We start from the raw sequence: 8,004 nt of genomic DNA on the forward strand, positions 1-8,004 counted from the left end.
ACACTGTAGCTATGAGGCACCCACCATACTGTTCTGTATGCGTCATCACCCTGGTAACCTGGTTGCTGTGTTAACCTTTGTTCCCTTTGTAAAGGACAATTGTTGCTAGAATCAGTCGACCTCGAGCTACCTATATTCCTCTCCACCTTTGTCCCCCTTTTGTGAAAGATAGTTGACCCTAAAATTAGCAGAAAAGGGACTGTAATTCCTGTAAAGAAGAAAATGGCTGATCACCAATTGCAAAACTTCTCTTCCCTCAACCAGAGGAAAACAAAGGTCTTCCTCATACTGGTCTCCCCTCCCATCATTGATTTTGTGGTTTTCTCCCATAAAAGCCTGACAAAAGTTTAACCCACTTGCACAGCTTTGCAAACTCCAACTGCACTGTACTCCTTTTTTTTTTTTTTTTTTTAAAAAGGCCTTGACCCATTTTTTGGACATCTTTGGGTCTCATTTTTGGGGAACAACAGTAACCCATTGTCTGTATTGCATTAAACAATTATAAAGAGGATTATGATGCAAATTCAGGACTTGGACAACACTATTCTCACTTAGGCCTCACACATAGATGTGGAACACACCACCCAACTACTGCAGGGAACTCAACTTCCTCAACTGCACACCAAACATTCTCTACAGAACAAACAGCAGTCCAAAAATGATCTCAATACGTTCTTAAAAATTGGAACTCACATAAAACTATTTTCTGGCCATGATGAAAGAAGTATGAAATCAGCAGAAGGAATATGGACAGATATGTGTGCTAGGATTATTTCCAAAAGATGAAAAATATTTCCAAAAGATGAGAAGTATAAAATAAAAAGCGGCCTTTATTCTGAGAACACGGAGAGAGATGACCGGCACCCCCCACCGCTGGCGTCCGGCGATCTCTCTGGCGGACACGTGGCGTGGGGGCATGTAAATAGCCTCGGTTTGGGGTGGAACCTAAGGCGGGCATTAGGGATGTACTGGTATCCCATTGGCCCTAGGTTTGGTGCCATATGTAAATTTCCAGGGGCGGGAAGATGGCATCACAGGTAACTTCCTAGGGGCGGGGGAGATTGGGGCTTCCTGCTTCCGGTTGAGGCTTCCCTGGCTACAGTGTCCTATCTGGGCCAAAACCCTTTCAATGTGGAAATAAACTAGTGTGTCCTTAAATAACCAATGGGTCAAAGAAGAACAGCAAAAACTTGAGGTGGATGGGAAGGAAAGCACTGTATACAAAACACATCAAATGCAACAAAAGTAGAAATCAGAGGGAAAATGTACAACTGCCTATACTTGCATTAAAAGTGAACAAAAATTAAAACCAGAAAATGAACTATAGACCTTAAAGAACCAGAAAACTAACAGCATATGAAATCCAAAAGCAACACAGGGGAGAAAATATGCAATGTTAGAACAGACATAAATTCAATAGGTGGGTTTGCTAACCCAGACAGGGAGGATGAGACAGTGGGGTTGCAAGTTCAAGGATAGTCTGGGCAACTTAGCATGGACTTATTTCAAAGAGGGTTTGTGTGCAGTGGAGGACAGGGATATAGGTCAGTGCTCCCTGGATGCAACACCCAGTGACACAGAGACACAGACAGAGAATGAGAACAGAGTCAGAAAACAACACATAGAAGTCATGAAACTAAAACTGGTATTTGAAAAACACCAACAAGACTGATGAACCTATTGCTAAGTGGGAGAAGAAGGAGGGAAGATGACAAAGATCAGACTTGAAAGGAGATACTATTACAGATTCTATGAAAAGAAAAAGAAATCCAAGAGTGTTTTAAAGAATGCTGTAGTTAAAAATGGACAAATTCCTGAATGACGATGAGAGGACAGAAAAATAAGGAAAAGAGACCAAAGCTGAGGTCAGGCAAAGCTCACTGTAGATGGCAGGAAAGGAAGTGCTCAGCCACTGCAGTGCTTTCATTTAAACATCTGGCAAATTGATGTCATGTGACACCACTTTCCTAGCAATTGATGGCTTGGGTTATCTTGGAGCTGGGTGTTCTCTGGAGTGAAGCAGCTTGCCTCTGGAGCAATTTGTGCTGGAACCTGCCTCTGCTTGACTCCCACGAATGACTAACTTCCAGTTTCGGCCACTCCCTACATCTTCTCTATTTCTGTTTTGTAGCTGCAAGTGATGGGTGGTCAGTTGAAGGGGAAGGAGCTGTGTTTAGAAAACTGGAGAACTTTCCATTCTCAAACACTTTTCATTTTGAAAAAATGGAATGGCTTGTGGGAAGAAATTGGAAAGTTTCAGAGATCCTGTCTGAAAAAGAGCTAGAACATCTTAAGCTAAAGATTTGCAGTCCAAGGATTTTAGGTCCCTGCATTTATCCATTTAACCTGTACAGTTCATTAATCCTAGCACTAGTCAATTACCAGTATCATTGGCAACTGTCAGAAAGTGTCAGTGATCTGAGTTTCTTTTCAGAGCTAACATTTACTAGGGCACTGTGTTATATCTTTTTTTTTTTTTTTGTCTTTTTCCTTTTTTCTCAGTACCGGGTATCAAACTCACGACTGCCTGCTTGCAAGGCAGGAGCTTATGCCGCTGAGCTAAATCCCCAGCCCTTGTGTTATATCTTTTGTAGTTACACTTTTATGCAGTGTGTCTAAGAACAAGTCAAGGTAAGATCTGTATTAAATGCAATGAATCCCTTGTTCTCTGTCCAGGGCCACTAGGCCTCCTCAGGAATTGTCTTGTACCGTGCACAGCACCCCTTACTACTTTTGTCACTGTCACCGTCTGGATGAGTCACGGCCCTCTTTGACCAAGTTGCATTCCAGGAAGGCCCAGGACATTTTTTTCACCTTGTGACTTTATTTAGGCACATTATGAACCTTTGATCACCTTTATCTGTGGTCCCATAATCTCTTTGATCAAAGATCAGGGACTCACCCAGTTTAGGATATCACAACAGAGGTTCTCTCATGTCCTGGATCCTCATTGACCTCAGAGGGTCAGGGCCAAAATATTGGCTATTCTCTTGGCCCATCTCTTTCTCTAGTTTTTGTTCTCCAAACCTCAGTTGTTGAACACCCAGAAGAAAAGTTTAACAATAGTATGGTATAATAGAGGCAGTAAGCTTAAATTACTGTTATCTAAATACCAGGCACCTTAGATCATCAAATAGAATGATTATTTCCTACTGACCATGGCTATTTTAACATTTGAATCCCAAAACAGTGTTGACAGTCACATATTTTACACAGAAAATTAGAAATCAAAACTATATGGCTGGGAACTTAGCCAGCATTACAAGCGCCTGCCTTGCAAGCCCACAGCCATGACTGCATTGGTTCTCTGATTCCAGACCACATGTGTTATGGCTTGGGAAAAAGTTTGTCTGCATTTTGCTCATGTCCAGAGGCTTTGCCTGAGACTGAGACTAAGGGGACAGGACTAATTAATGTGGCAGAAGAAATTTCAAGGGAGTCTAATGTTGAGGTGGTAGCATGGCCACATTGGGGGCTTTTAGCCAGATTTATGTTGAGCATAAGAAACAAAGAAACCAACAGAATGACTGAAAATGCTGCGAGTTTTGTCCCAAAGGAAGCTCCACTAAAGCTGTAAACTGTAAAGATATAGCAGAGATCTTCTTTGCTGAGAAGAAACAGAAGAATATAAAAGGTCGCCTGGGGGCATCCATCATAGGAAGCAGCAAGTTCCACCATTTGCAGCCTCAAAACTGTAAAACACAAAGACTTTGTTTTCAGAGGAAAAGCATGGTACAGTGCCCTAGAGAATTTGTACCTCATAAGTGGATTCAGAGTGCTCAGCTATCTAGGCACTCAAATCCTACAGCCAAGAGTAAACAAAGCCTGACTTCTGCTCCAGCTGTGCACACATATGATGAACAGACAAGGAAACAAGTACACAGCTTAACAGAGCAGACAAACAAACTATCTTACAAAATCAGAGTGCACTCAAATATACTTTTGACCAAATTGAATTATAATAACTTTTATAATTTTAGAAGTTAAAACAATAAATAGGCTCATCAGATTTTGTTGTAGATCAATTAGCACTGATCTCTTGCAAGAAAAATTTGGAAGGAATAAAATCTTTTGTATGTAACAATATAAATTTTTTATTTTATTTGCTCTAAAGAATACTTGTAAGTTTTGTATCCCTTTCTTACATGTAACTTTTAGCTCAGTTATATCTATATACTCAGTCACCTCCTCAGACCTTTCATTTCTAGTTTTGGTTACCATACCCAGGCATTCTGGGTCGATTTTTTAATTGGTCCTCGGTGGGTTCTTGCTCCATCCTTGTCTATCAGTTGTGGTGTGGTCTCTCAAGTATCACTGTCATATGACTGAGCATTTGTTTCTTGCGGGATGGAATCAACTATTTCTTTCAGTCTGGGTCCATGAGATAACCAAAAAGCATGCTGTGGTACCCAAATAGACCAGTCAGCATTGTCTGGAAAAAGACAAACATAGTTTTGTCCCCAGAATAGCACTAAACTGTGTGCCTTCCACTATCTAGTATGAATATCTTTTCAAAGAACACTTCCTAGGTTTTTTGTTTTACCTGATTTAATTGTCTTTCTGCTGTTACATTTTCATCTTTGGTAGAATTTTAAAAGTTGATAGCATATACTATCAAGTGAAGCCTACTATGAGGTATAAATTGTGTAAGAAATTCCCCCTTTTGTTTTTGTAATTGAACTTTGAGCATATGGTGAGCATGTTTAACAATTTTCAGTGTGTTGAATAGCATTTGAGTTTTGAGAGTCATTAAAGCTGGAAATTGATTACGTAAGGCTGTGCATGGCCTCCCCAAGAACAACAAGCACCCAGGGCAAGCCATGAAAAGAAGCTGCTTCATCCCAGAGAACACCTAGCCCCAAGACCTTCTCAACAGTGGGTTGCTGGAGCAACAGGATGTCATATGACATGAACATGCTAAAAGTATAAATGCCCCTAAGTGAAGGGGCAGTTTCTTTCCTCTAATCAGGAGAGTAAGGGTGCCATCTGACACCAGGTTTGTCTTTTCTTTATTTTCTCATCCTCTCATGGTCCTTCACCCCATGAACCTCAACAAGATCTGCAGGTTACAGAATGTGAGGAAGAAAAAGTGACAGTAGCTAGCAATCTGTTTATTGTAGCATTTCCCTCAGTGAAAAGCCTTGGCAATTGGGGATGAGAATGTAAATGACCAATTAATCAGAAAACATGGTGTGACTGTGTGACATACTGGAGACTGTGAGATACATGAAAAAGATCTTCCTGGTTGGTATTAATGGTAGCAGTTTTAATGTGGCACATCACACTGCAAACCTAAGCACTGTATTAAAAAGGGTTAATTAGAGTGGGTGAAAGATCCTTTGAGGCCTGTATAACAGCTTGCAATTTTGTCTCTTCTGCAGAAGAAAAACTCACATTCTGTTTTTGGGAGGCTGGGGCTCCTGGTCTTTGCTCTTGCCTCCAGCTGAGGCTCCTGTCTCAAACCTAGGGCTGTGAGCGAGCCCTACTAACAGTGGCTCGTCATCTGGAAGTGAGAACTGTTTTCCCTTGGAATCCCAGTTCGGCACCAACACTGTGGTAGTGGTTAAGTGGAGAGTATTAGTGCCTGCCTCAGTGCCAGCTCTGGGCACCATCTCCAGTATCCCTTCCCCAGGGGATATTGCCATCACTGCCTCTATAGCCATGACCTCACCTTTTTTTCTTAGGTTGAGTTCATAAAAGAATTTACAAAAGATGTATAATATCAGAGAAAATCATCTATCACTTATATGTACATGACAAATAAAATATGTGCAGCATCAGTGTATTGAAAACTAACAAACTGATATAAAAAAGCAAAAAAGACCCAAGTAAATATAGTTATACTGATTTGAAGCAGTACTGCTATCAGTAAATTTGAAGCAAGTACTGCTAAAGTAAATAGCAATTTTGAAGAACAACAGAATTTGAGAATTTTTTTTCTCTTTTTCGTTTTTATTGGTACCAGGGATTGAACTCATGACTGCCTGCTTAGAATTTGAGAATTACACTACCAGATATCAAGACTTACTACAAAGACATAGTGAGACAGTGATATGCTTGAGGCAGCTTATTGCCACCTTGTGAAAGCCAAATGTTGAATTTTCAGAAGTTTTATAGGTTACTTATTGCTGTACTGGTTATTTGAAATTGTCTACTGTGACAGTATTTTTTAAACAAAAGTCAGCAAACCACAAGTCGGGACCATATTACCTCCCAACCCCTAGGAGCCTGCCATGCCCAGCAGGGCCATGTCCTATCAGGGAAGTGCTCTGAATCATGGCACCCATATTATTATCCAGGCTGTGGCTGGCCCTTACAGGGATCTTCCTGAAATAGGTTGGTCTTCCACATCAGTTTAGAATCTACACCAAATGGCCCATTGATACCCTCATCTGCACTCCAGACAGATAGTACGAGGTTTTGTTGAAGGCACAGATACTGGCTGTGCTGCCCTTAGAGCAGCAGCAGAACACTTTCAGGAAAAATGTCCCTCAAAACTACACATAAAACAGGTAACCTTGATTTTTCTCTTTCCTCCAGGCTGGGGATGGATAACCTGAATGAAAGCTGTTGCCAAGGCAGCCCCTTGTACATAAGAGGAGCCAATGCAGCATTTATCTGCATTCTTAAGGCCAACTGTTGAACAAATAACTTACCTGATTAGTGTAATCCCAAATACTGAGTGTTGTAACCCAAGGATTCTAATCCCTTTCTCTGTCTTCCTCACAATCCAAAAAGTTATATTTATAATCCCACTGAGGCATTATGGCAATTCTGGTGACTGAATTCCTATCTACCACCTCCAATGCAACGCACAGCAAGACTAAAGACACTAAAACATAGTCAAAGTTAAGAGCAGCCAAAGGGCCTTAAATCCAATCCCTGTGAGGATGTGCAAAGGCCCTGATCCAAGGCCTCTCCAAGCATTTATTATCTTGTGAAGAAGGGGATGGCTGGAGGATGAGTGACAGTGAGGATGGCAGGAACTACGTGGGTAACTTTATCTGCCTTGCCAGGGAGGGTGAAAAGGACCTTTGCAAAATTCAGGGAGAATGACATGGAGAAACATCAATCTGTATATGTGAATTAAGGTAACACTAGAATGGTTTTAGGAGGCTGTTGCTTCAGTTTCTGAGATGTAAACTTCTGTGTCCTGGGGACTCATAGCTTCTTGTTTTGAGGCTCCTGCTCATTGCAATCCTGGAGCTGAGTGGCTCTATCATCCCACTGCTGTGCTCATCTTTTACAGAGAACACTATGCAAGGAAACAGGAGACTATCTCGTGGGTTTAGAGATTACACACCAGTACCTGGGCTAGCGAGAGAAGTCTGTGTTTTACATACCAGTACGTGGAAATAAGCCTTGATATAATCAATGTTGCAGCAATTGCTCTGCATTCAACAGGAGTCACTCAAACTGTCTCCTGCAAAGGAGGACGCTATTTTATGAAGGGTGGAAATCTCAGCCTGCGGTTTAACAAAATTTCTGTGTATCAGGAAGGCAGAGATTGTCACTTGTGGCTTAGTTAAGGTTATCTGGGTGGGGGTTGTTTTGCCATTTTTTTCTTCTTGGGTATTGATTTTAAAATAATGCTCCAAGAAAGCGAAATGAAGAAGACAAACTGACAACAAACGACAGAAAAAGAGCTCAATAGAAATGAGGCAAAGAAGATTGGATGGTAGAAACAGCTATTTTGCAGAAAACAAGACATCATAATAGCTAATGCTAATTTAGTATCATCTTGCTTTGAAGCCCCATCAAGCTTTTATTCTTCTGTCTCCATCAGTCTTAATAGTATCTTATTGTATTTTATTATATGTGATAATATAAGCAAAAAATTTATAGACAAGGAGATTATACAGAAACCATTGTTCATTTTCTGATACTTGGTTCTAAATACCCTGTAATACTGTCATTCCCTTGAATGGTTTTACATTGTCTTGATATGTTTGGTGCTACAGTATACGAAGTTATACTTAAAGATTTCAAGGAAAGAGACACTAT

Source organism: Cavia porcellus, unplaced genomic scaffold (assembly GCF_034190915.1).
Source record: "Cavia porcellus strain 051 isolate PalLab524CR breed Dunkin Hartley unplaced genomic scaffold, mCavPor4.1 scaffold_40, whole genome shotgun sequence".
NCBI classification, from domain to species: Eukaryota; Metazoa; Chordata; class Mammalia; order Rodentia; family Caviidae; genus Cavia; species Cavia porcellus.